This window comes from Macaca nemestrina, chromosome 1 (assembly GCF_043159975.1).
Source record: "Macaca nemestrina isolate mMacNem1 chromosome 1, mMacNem.hap1, whole genome shotgun sequence".
NCBI lineage: Eukaryota > Metazoa > Chordata > Mammalia > Primates > Cercopithecidae > Macaca > Macaca nemestrina.
The window spans coordinates 203,555,311-203,565,616 of record NC_092125.1 but is presented as its reverse complement, the minus strand read 5'-3'; the positions used below and the strand labels follow the sequence as shown (position 1 = coordinate 203,565,616).

At 54.3% G+C, this 10,306-nt stretch overlaps 1 long non-coding RNA gene across 1 annotated transcript; it reads right to left on the bottom strand.

Annotated features, from left to right (window-relative positions):
- Positions 1-3,672: 3,672 nt before the first annotated feature.
- Positions 3,673-7,465, bottom strand: LOC139356881 (uncharacterized). Its single transcript, XR_011609377.1, has 3 exons — positions 7,094-7,465; positions 5,918-6,076; positions 3,673-4,206 (listed from the first exon to the last, which is right to left on the bottom strand). It is a non-coding gene; the product is annotated as an uncharacterized lncRNA (long non-coding RNA).
- Positions 7,466-10,306: the final 2,841 nt, after the last annotated feature.

Genomic DNA, 10,306 nt, shown 5'->3' with positions numbered 1-10,306 from the left:
CCTGCACAGGCATCTATCTGACTGTGTTTTGTGTGTGTTGTGGGTGCGCCTAGCCTGCACAGGCACCAGGATGAGTGTACTTTGTAAGCGTGTGCTGTGGGTGGGCCCAGCCTGCACTGGCACCTGCACGAGTGTGCTTTGTGAGTGTGTGTTGTGGGTGCGCCCAGCCGTGCATAAGTAAGTGGCACATACCTGTGTTAGTCCGTGCACATGGTGTGAGTGTTGTGTGTGTATCTCCACCTCCCCTATTTTGCCTGTAACCATTGCCAGGCCCTCTCTGCTTCTGACTCCCTTTCTCTTCCATCCTCACCCCTCTGGGGATCAGGCAGAGCAGAGCTGAACTGGCCCTGTCCCTAGAAGGGGCCTCAGAGGTTGGCCTGGCCTGTCCACTCTTCTGCGCGTCTCCTGTCCTCTCTCCCTCCCACGTGGCCTTGGGCACCTTCAGAGCCCCAGTTTCCTCATGTGGAGAACAGGATGAGGCCGTCTCATAGGGAAGACGGGAGGCTGGAGATGAAGGGTGTCAAGGGCCTGCTTGCTGCCCGACCCCAAGAGGGCAGTTTAGCCTTCCTGCCTGGAAGTTTCCACGTGGCATTGTCCTCACTGCCACCCACCAGCAGAGCTGAGGCCTGTAGTGGGCTTGGAGCTAACCTGCTCCAGCCCTCGCTTGGCCCTACTACCTGCCTTCCGGGGTCCTGGACCCTGGTTGGCCCCTGTGACCTGGCTGCTCTTCTATACCTGAGGTGACCACAGTCCTGCCCCATGTTCAGTGAGTCCTCACACAGAGGTGCTCAGTAGACAGGGCTCCCACAGGTCCCCATGCTCAGGGACAGGTGGGGTGGGGGGCTCACCAGCCATGGGACTGTGCCCAGAGGGGCTCGAGGGGGCACCCAGAGGAACCAGGTCCACCGGGCACCTCCGTCGCCTCGTCCAGGAAACCAGGGCTGTTGTCAGGTGTTTACTGCTTGGTAAACATTTTGATGTTTCATTCATGAAACCTGCCTTTCCTGAGGCCTCCTGCAGTACAGACTGGAGCAAAGAATTTAAAGAGAGCTGCGCATGTGGTCCCTGAACAGCTCCAAGCACGTGGCTCCCAGGAGGCCGTGTCTGCACTCAGAGCAGGAGTCCCCATCCCCGTCCCGCAGGTCACAGAGGGGGAGGGACGTACTGCACAGGGAGGTGAAGTGGAGTCCCCTCAATATATACAAACACAAACAGTCGATGGATGGGGATAACAGTTCAGACTTCTCAAAGCACATAGTAGGTGCACAAAAAATATTTGTTGAATGAATGAATGACATTTTATTCACAGATATGCCTTGGTTTCCAGAATGACCCTGTGGTTTGGAGGGTAGCTGCTGTATCTCTATTTTCTATATGGGAAACAAAGGCTCAGAGAGGTTAGGCAGCCTGCCCAGGGACACACAGCATCAGTGGGTACTCCTGACTGGGGAGCGCTGAGTTCACCTCTCCTTCGACAGACAGGGGAGCTTTCCCCCACCCTCTACCCGGGGCCCACAGACCTTTGATCACGCCAGGGCTGCCTCTGAGTCTCCACTCACCCTTTATTTCTTGCACCCCATACTGTACACTAGGCTTCCTGTTTTACACCTATCATCTCATCTCATTTTTACAATGGCCCCATCTTATTAATTGTTCAGAGAGGTTTAGTGACTTGCCCAAGGTCACACAAGAAGTGGAAAGGACAGGACTTGGGCTTTGATTTTTTTTTTTCTCATTGCACCAGACAAGGTGACTCGCCCCCTACCCTCCCTTGGGTTGGCAAGGTGTTCTTTCCAGAATAACTGCCAAGATCCCCCTCCCTGCCTGCCCCAAACCATGACCAACTCTCCTTTGGAACTGGCCATCCAATCAGAGGTTCCCAGGCTTCCCTGTTTATATCAGCAGTAAATATGAGGCGGGGGAGAGAGAAAAGCCAGCCCACCATGGAGAGAGGGAGCAAACGCAGGAGGGATGGGGTAAGAGAGGCCAGCTGCAGAGAGAGAAGGGTCGAGACGGCAGAGAGTCACACAGAGAGGGGGGAACAAAAGCCAAGGAGTACGAGACACCGAGGGGATAACAGAGGCAGCAAAACACATAAAAAAAGAAACACAAAACACATACACGTGTGTGCACACGAACACACACGGACGAGAAAGAGAAGCTTTGGGAACGGCTCTGAAAATGAATATGATGGAGGCACCCACCCAGGGAGTGAGAAACACACACACACACCGCGCAGAGCCCCGACGCAAACCCTGACAGAGATGGAGGGAGACAGATACAATTCAGACAGACGGCGGGAAAAAATGGAGTGCAGGGCAGAGAGGGAAAAAAGACACAGATAGCAAGACAGAAAAAAGATAGGGAGAGATTAATATACACACGAATGGGGAGAGGAAGCAGAGAAGCCACAGATGCCGGAGCGTCAGGGCTGGGAGCTCGCACCTTCCCCTCCCCACCCCCTGCTCCACTCCACCACCTCCTGACTCTGCTCACAGCAGCCTGAAATGTAAGCCCCGAGTGGAGAAGTTAATTCTCCCAAGTCCAGCCGTCAAGACACACTCTGCATTCCACCCGCGTGCCCTTAGCGACACAGAGGCGGAGGGGGATGCATCTGCACCTAGCACAGGTTTCTTCACCTCTTGTCTTAGGTTTGAACCAGATGCCCTGATGGAAGGAGAGAGACCTGCCCAGCATTTGATCATCAAGCCCACGCCCAGAGCCACTTAGGCAGTTAATCTCTGAGCCATGAGTGGCTAGAGGTGGGCACAACCTGAAGCCTCTCAAGCACCCGCGGGGTGCCCACCAGGGACAAGATGAAGCCCCTGCACTAGGGACCCCCACATGGGAGGTGATAGTCCTGGGTCCACATGTCCCTTACTTGCTCCTGCCTGTGATGAGTCTCCCGACACCTCTAAGCCTCCAGGTCCACCTCTGTGAAATGGGATCGTCGTATTCCTGCAGCCGGGTAAGCTGAGTTGGAGGAGAGTGCTGCTCTTCAGGGGTGAAAGGAAATGAAGAAAAGAAATTTGTCTCATCCCGGGGAAGACCCCAGACCTCATCCCCAGGAGGTCTTCCTGCCTGGCATTTTACAAGGCAGTGGGCCTCCTGGAGGCAGGGAGCCGAGGTCAAAAGTACATCAGACATCCCTCCGCTGGCCAGTTCTCTCTTTGCCACTATTGTGGCTCTGGAGAAAATATTGGAAAGGCAGCGCTAATTTAATTTTCCAGAATGAATAAAGATAAGACAGTGACTCAGGGTGATGAAGGGCTGGGAGCCCATAATTCACACGCCTGATAGCCCACGTTGGAGCTGATTAAGCCAGGACAGCCTCCGTTTAGTGTCTCTGTTGCTGAGGAAGGCTGGCTTCCCCGGCAGGGCAGTAGGCGTGAAAGGCTTGTAAATGGGCAAATGAGTTTAAGGGGAGGAAGGAGCAGAGATCTACGGATCTTTCTAGTGCCCATGGCCACCAGAATGTGGGGAGAGAGCGCTCAGATCATCCATTCATGATCACGCAGCATTCATTCACTCATTCATCATCATTTTACCAAGCAGCCCCCTGGGCCTGGAGTGGGGCATAGGTGGAGGGTGTTTTGGGGTCCATCATTAAATCCAAAGGCCATCTGGCCAGGCTGCATCAGGAACACCTGGGCACCGGGATTAGCTGTGTCCATGAGGGCACGTGCATCACTGCACATGGGAATCTGTGTCATCAGTGAAACAGGAGTGCATTCTCAATGCCCGTGGGCAGGGCTTGTTGGTGTGGGGACACCTAGATATACACAGGGCTCCCTCATCAGCATATGCAGGGCTCCAACATGCTCTGCTGCTTACTAGCTGTGTGGACTAGGGGGAGCTTATTACTTCTCTAAGCCTCAATGACTTTGTCTGTAGAGTAAGGATAGTCATAGTACTCACTTTACAGAGTTCTCAGAGTTTACAGAGAACTAAGAGAGTGCCTGAAAGAGCCCAGCTCAGCACCCGGCCCACAGGAAGGTCTCCATGATCATGAGTTATGATCCATGTTATTTCATGATGATCGTGTGAATTCTCCTTCCTGGGTGCGCGTGGAAGGTGGACCCACTGAGATGGTTCATGTGCTTCGTGGAGAGTTGCTCTTATGGCCATAGGGGAGACCGTCCTGTCACATCCCAGGTGCTCTTTCTTCCTCCTTTGTGGCTGAGACCATGAGGGCTTGGCGCTTAGCTGGGAGGGAAGGAAAGAAGGTGAAGAGCCAGCCGCTCCTCCAGGGCCAGGAAATTTGGACTTTATGGAAAGCTGGCAGTCTGCTTTGCTGAAATTGAAGGCAATTTGCAGCCACACAAAAGGGTGCCTTAGAGAGGGAGGGTCGGGAGCCCCAGCAATGGGAGACTGGAGGCTGGAAAAGAAGGGAATGAAACTGGCCCGGAGAAGAGCAATTTAGAATGCAACCAAAGCACGAACACATCTGCCAGGGACCGGGGTTTCCATTCACATGGAATGAATGACCCACAAGGCAGGTGCCTTGTCTGGCTGGTGGAGCAGAGGAGGGAAATCCCTACAGGGACCAAGCCTCGGTGGGCTGGGCTTTCATTTCCATTGTTGTGCAGTCTAAAGTAGGAACCATTGGACCTTCTTGTAATGCCTTGTGCTTGGAGCTGAGGCGCGGATTGGTGTGAAGACTCTTGGGGTTCAGGATGGAGTGGAGAGGGCAGAGCTGAGTCACGGTCAATGACAGGAGAGCTTTAGTGGGAAGGAGGGAGAGGGCAGGGCTGAGTCACAGTCAATGACAGGAGGGTTGTAGTGGGAAAGTGGGGGGAATTGGCAGCTCCAAGTCATGGTAGCCTGGACCTCAGGCCTCTCTCGGGCTCTCTCCTGAGCTCCCTGAACTCCCAGGGGCCCAGGCCATCCTGGATTGCAGAAATGTAGTAGAACCCTTCATCCAGGTCTCAGGGACTCCAAGAGAATTGAGGCTAGGAACAGCCCTTGAGTTAATCCACCATAGTGACTATAGTCAGAGAGGTCTGGGGCAGCAAGGGAAGAGGGGCTGGGGGAGTTACTGTACAAGCTCACACAGTAAGTCAGGGCCTAAGCTGGACACAACCCCAGGCAGCCACAAAGAATAAATAACTCTTTCTCTCCCACCACCTCTGTCCCCTGACCAGGCCGTCATGCCTCTGGACAACATGGTAGCCCAGGTCCAACTCTTAAGCTGTATGTGGCCACTGCAGCCGAGTGTATTATCTCCGGGAGCACCTGTTAAAGCTCACACTGCCTGGAAGGGGTGAACCAGCCTCTCCCATCAGCCCAGCCGCATGGACTCCTCTCAGACCAGGCAGAGATGCTGCAGCAATGGTGGGTGAGCTCAGCAGGGGGCCTGGAAGCAGAGCAAGCCCAGGAGGGCGCTGGACAGCAGCACCAGGGTGAGGGGTGGGAGCCTGAGTGCTGACAGGCACAGGAGGGAGAGAGGGGCGGGGTGCTCCGGAAACGCTGTGTCCCAGGGGCCACTCTCTGCAGGGAAGAGCCCCTGGGTGTGGAGTGAGTGGAGGGAATTGGACCCTCCTCCAAGCACAGGGCTCCATGGCCCCAGGCGGCCAGTGACCTCACTGCTCTGAGCCAGGGATGGGGATATGAATGCCTCCTCCCAGGACTGCAGTGGGGAGTGACATAACCTTTAACAGGTAACATGCTCAGCCCAGCGCCTGATGGACGGGCTCCCTCCCAGCCCCTGGTCAGGACACCCCAGGGGTCAGGATTGTGGGCTCCACAGTCCCACATCTGGGACTTGCGTCCCGCTTCACTGCCTGCTGGATGTGTGACCCGGGGCAGGTTCCTCCCCTTCCCTTAGCCTCAGTTTTCTCTTCTATGAAATGATGCACCTCCCTCCGAGTCTTGGTTATTGCTTGTGAAGTGTCTGACACAGGCACAAAAGACTCACCTGATCAAAGGCAGCAGGCGTCACCCTGAGCTGGGAGTCTGGAGGGGCCTTTGAGACAGTGAAGTCTGGACCCGTGGAGGGGCTGTCATCATTCCCGCAGTTCTCATTTGCTCTGCCTGTCCCTTCCAGAATCCCACATGTTTCAGTCATTTTCTGTGACTGAAACAGAACATCGCAGGCTGGGTAATTTATCCACAATAGAGGTTTATTTGGTTCATGGTTCTGGAGGCTGTGGAGTCCAAGATCGAGAGGCTGCACTAGGTGAGCGCCTTTCTGCCATGTCATAACATGGCACAGGGCATCACATGGCGAGAGAGTGCATGGGAGAGGGCAAGAAGGGGCTTACCTTGTTTTCATAGCAGACCCGCTCCCACCATAATGACATGAATTCATTTCACATTAATCCATCAGTCAATTAAAGATCCCACATCTCCACACTGGTGCATGAGGGATTACGTTTCCAACACAAGGAACTTTGGGAAACACACTCAAGCCATAGCACGGTCCTCCCCTGTCCCTCTCCCGCCCTCGCCATCTCAGGTCTCTCTGCCGGGCTTTGACAGAGTAGGTCTGGCCTGAACTCAGTCTGCAGAAATAGATTCTCCACGTGCATGAAAATTGCCCATTTACTTTGAGAATCCCACAGAAATCATTCTTCTCCTCCACCTGTTAACGATGGGACACCGGCATGAGGGCATTCTTCCCTTCTGCCTTTATGAGCAAATATGTGATAAGAGGCTCATCGCTGACTCTTTGACAAAATGCAGCATTTCCTTTTAAGCTACATTATGTTAAGAGCAGAATTTCCTCTCTACTAGCTGATAACCTTTTCTGTTTCTTTTCTTTTAAATGAGAGCATCTCTTGTTCATTCTTGTGGAAGATCTGTTAAGGCAGATAAATCGAGAGAAGTCGTGAACTCCTGGAAAGATATAGCTCTTTAAAAAGAATTCATTTGCAGCATGAAATCTACCGAGTGAGTGTGTAAACCATGGAGTCATTACAATGTGGTGGAATTGCTTTGATTTAAATTGAGTTGTGGCTCTGTCTCTAAGTACCTGCTCCTGTCTCTGTTTCAAGGTGGGATACTCAGAGAAGCGTGCAGACCTGGCTGGGTCTGTCAGCCCTGCCTTGGCCCCGTGTGGTAATCAGGTAAACTCCCACCTGTGCCTTCTCACCTGGACAGCAGGGGAGGCTGAGGGAGGCCTCAATTCTGAATGCTCCCCGAATTCCCCATCTGCTTGAGCCCAGATCCTACTCTGGTCAACTCTGTCCGTAATAAAATAACCAACCATTTCTAGTTGGCAGGGACCGAGGTCATTCCTGGTATGAGGCACTTCCAGCGCTGAAACCAGGGAAGTCCCAGGCCACGAGGGTGAGTTGGTCACCCTGTTCTTTGGGGTTCCTTACATTATCGCCATTGAGATAAGACCTGTGAGGAGAGGCAGGCGAGGCCACTGTGCCTTGCCCTGAGGGACCAGCCGTGGTGCTGGTGTTCACTGATATGCACAGGAGAAGAGCAGCGCTCTTCAGGGAGGCGTGGCTGGAGAAGGTGACAGAGCCTCACAGCTGGGTTCATGGAGCTCTGTCCTCTTTCTGCACTGTCTCATTTACTCCTCACAGCCAGTGTCAGGTGACAACACTGAGGCTCAGCTTGGAGGCATCACAGTGACTCATACCAGTCATCACAGTGCGGTGGCATTGTTTTGCTTTGAATTGAACTGTAGCTCTGTCTCCAAGCACCACTTCTGCATGTGCATCCCATCTCTCCCAGACCAGAGCACCTCCAGAGCTCAGCGGAACCGCAGGAGCCCATGCCATATGCAGGGGCGGAGGCAGAAGCTGGCAGGGGCTGGGTGAGTGGGGCAAGGTCCTATTTACTCCACTCAGCCCTCTAGTGTCCAGCACCAGACCTTGGCACAGACATGGGTGCCTTGCAGTGTGCACTGGTAAAGGGGCCTGGGAGGGGAAGGGGAGGCCCCTCCTCCTTGGCCAGCCTCTCTAGGTCCCAGACCCCTTCACTGCCTCAAACCATACAGAGGCTTCAGCTCCCCACCGGGCCTGCTTGGAGTTTGACAAGCACCAAACGTTCCACTTCAAAATTCATGGCATCACAGCATCCAAGGCAGAGGGGCCTTTATCTCGGCTCTGATTGTGAGCCTGCTGTGGCAGGGCCCGGTTTGTGGGCGTGCATGTCTGCAGCCAGCCCTGCGTGCTACCCCAGGAGAATTTTATCTCTGCCCACCTCGCTTCTTCCCTTCTCCTGCCCTCAGAGGGGAACATTATCTTTGTGAGATGGCTCCGAAGTCGTGGGGGCTGCGGAATCAGGAGAGGTGAGAATGGAGAGGATCTGGAAAGATAAATTAATCTGTATAATGAAGAAGATCGGGGAGGGAGCAGGAGAAGCTGGCGAAGAGGGGACGAGGCAGAGGAAAGAGCCAGCCAGCTTCTCATCAGGGAACAGTTTGCAGATGTGGCTTCGTGAAGGTCTCCTGCAGCTTTCCCTTCTGAGAAGTGAGGACTTTAGGAAATGCTACAGGGGCTATATGCCAGATATTAAGGGCTATAAGCCCTTAATTTTTCTTGAAAGAGGGAAATAAAAGCTGAAATTGCTCTCCAGGTTATTTCTGGCTGCTGGACTGTTTCTTCCCATTGTCCGCCATGTTGAGACGGAGCCTCCTGAGGCTCCAGTGGCAACCAGGTCGTCCTGTTCTGTGCGGCTTCAAAAGGGCTGGGGTGGGTTCACACATGACCACGTGCCAGAAATATCGTGGGCACCCAAGTAACACATAAGCAACTGTCCTACGGGGACAATCAACTTCACACTGATTGAGCACCTTAGTGAGGGTCAGAAAGCTGGCGGGTCAGTGGTCATCACCACCCCCATCCCACAGACAAGGAGACAGACTCAGAGATGGAAGGAACCTGGCCCCAGGCCATGCAGCCAGGCAATGTGAGGCCGGTGCAAACCCTGTCCACCCGGCTTCACCTCCACACTCTTTCCACTCCTGCAGAGACCCCCTCACTGCCTCCAACCACATAGAGGCTTCAGCTCCCACCCGGGCCTGCTTGGGGTTTGACAAGCACCATGCATTCCACTTCAAAATTCATAGAATCACAGCATCCAAGGCACAGGGGCCTTTATCTCAGCTCTGACCGTCAGCCTGCTGTGGCAGGGCGCGGTTTGTGGGCGTGCATGTCTGCAGCCAGCCCTATGTGCTACCCCAGGAGAATTTCATCTCTGCCCTCTGTGTGGTTGGAGCAGAGGAGGCAGAGATGACGTGTGGCTGTGGGACCTGGGCAGGGGTCAGGGAAAGGTCCCTTGGGAGCAGGGCTTTCCATGTACGTGGTGTTTCAACAGACAGCAGTGTGGGGACATGGGTCGTAGGCCGTCAGGAGGGAAGGGCATTCAAGATGGAGGAGGCAGCAGGAAGAACAGCCAGGAAGTGGGGCCCAGGGCACCTTTGGGAAGCAGAGATGAGTGGCCTTTGGTAGGATCAGCAAGGGAAGATGTGGCTGGAAGTGCAGGGAGTGACTCTATCAGAAAGTAAGAAGCCTCTCCAAGAGCATGGCTTTGCACAGCTCCTCCAGCCAACGGGAGTCCAGTTATGGAACTCATTTGCATATTAAGACTCAGGTCAGTTTTGTGTCTCCCACCTCAGCCCTGCAAGCCCAAGTTCAATAGCTGGCTCCTATCTTGTTCAGGCCCTGTCCTGTCTTCTAAGCTCCGCATCTGCCTGTCCAGGGACCTCAGCCCAAATCTCCCACCTCATAGCCTGGAGCCACCCCTGCGGCCTCCACAGAGACTCTGCGGGCTGGGACCTGGGAGACCACACATCCAGTCATGGATGGCTGGGTCTGCTCTAGGTCTTGTGATGGCCAATACTGTGGGAGAAGGGGTCATGAGGCTGGGGGTGTGGAGTGTCTTGGAGAGAGCCAAGACTCAGGGAGGGCCATGGGCCTGCCCCAGTCACACAGGAGTCAGTGATGGAGTCTCTGGGCTGGAAGCTCACTGCCCTGGACCCCTAGCTGACCTCTCTGACCTCGGGTCTTTCTCTGTATCCCGAGCCACCTCAGCTTATATCAAGCTGATCTTGTTTCCCTCTTTTCCAGCAATTTCTCGTTCACCTTCCACCCCAGTGGCTGAGATCATTTCTCAATGACTAGCCAAAGGAGTAATAATTACTGGATGTGACTTAAGTAATGAAACAATCGCTGCTGAGCCATCTGGGTGCTGGAGAGCTGGGAGCAGCAGGCATGGCTGCAGACAGGCATGTCTACCTCACTGCCTTGCCCAGGATGAGAGCTCAGAGGGGCTGGCTTGGGGCTCTGGGCCTAGGCAGCCCTGCCTTGACTCTGCTCTTCCACAGCTGAGTGAGCTTGGGCCTCTC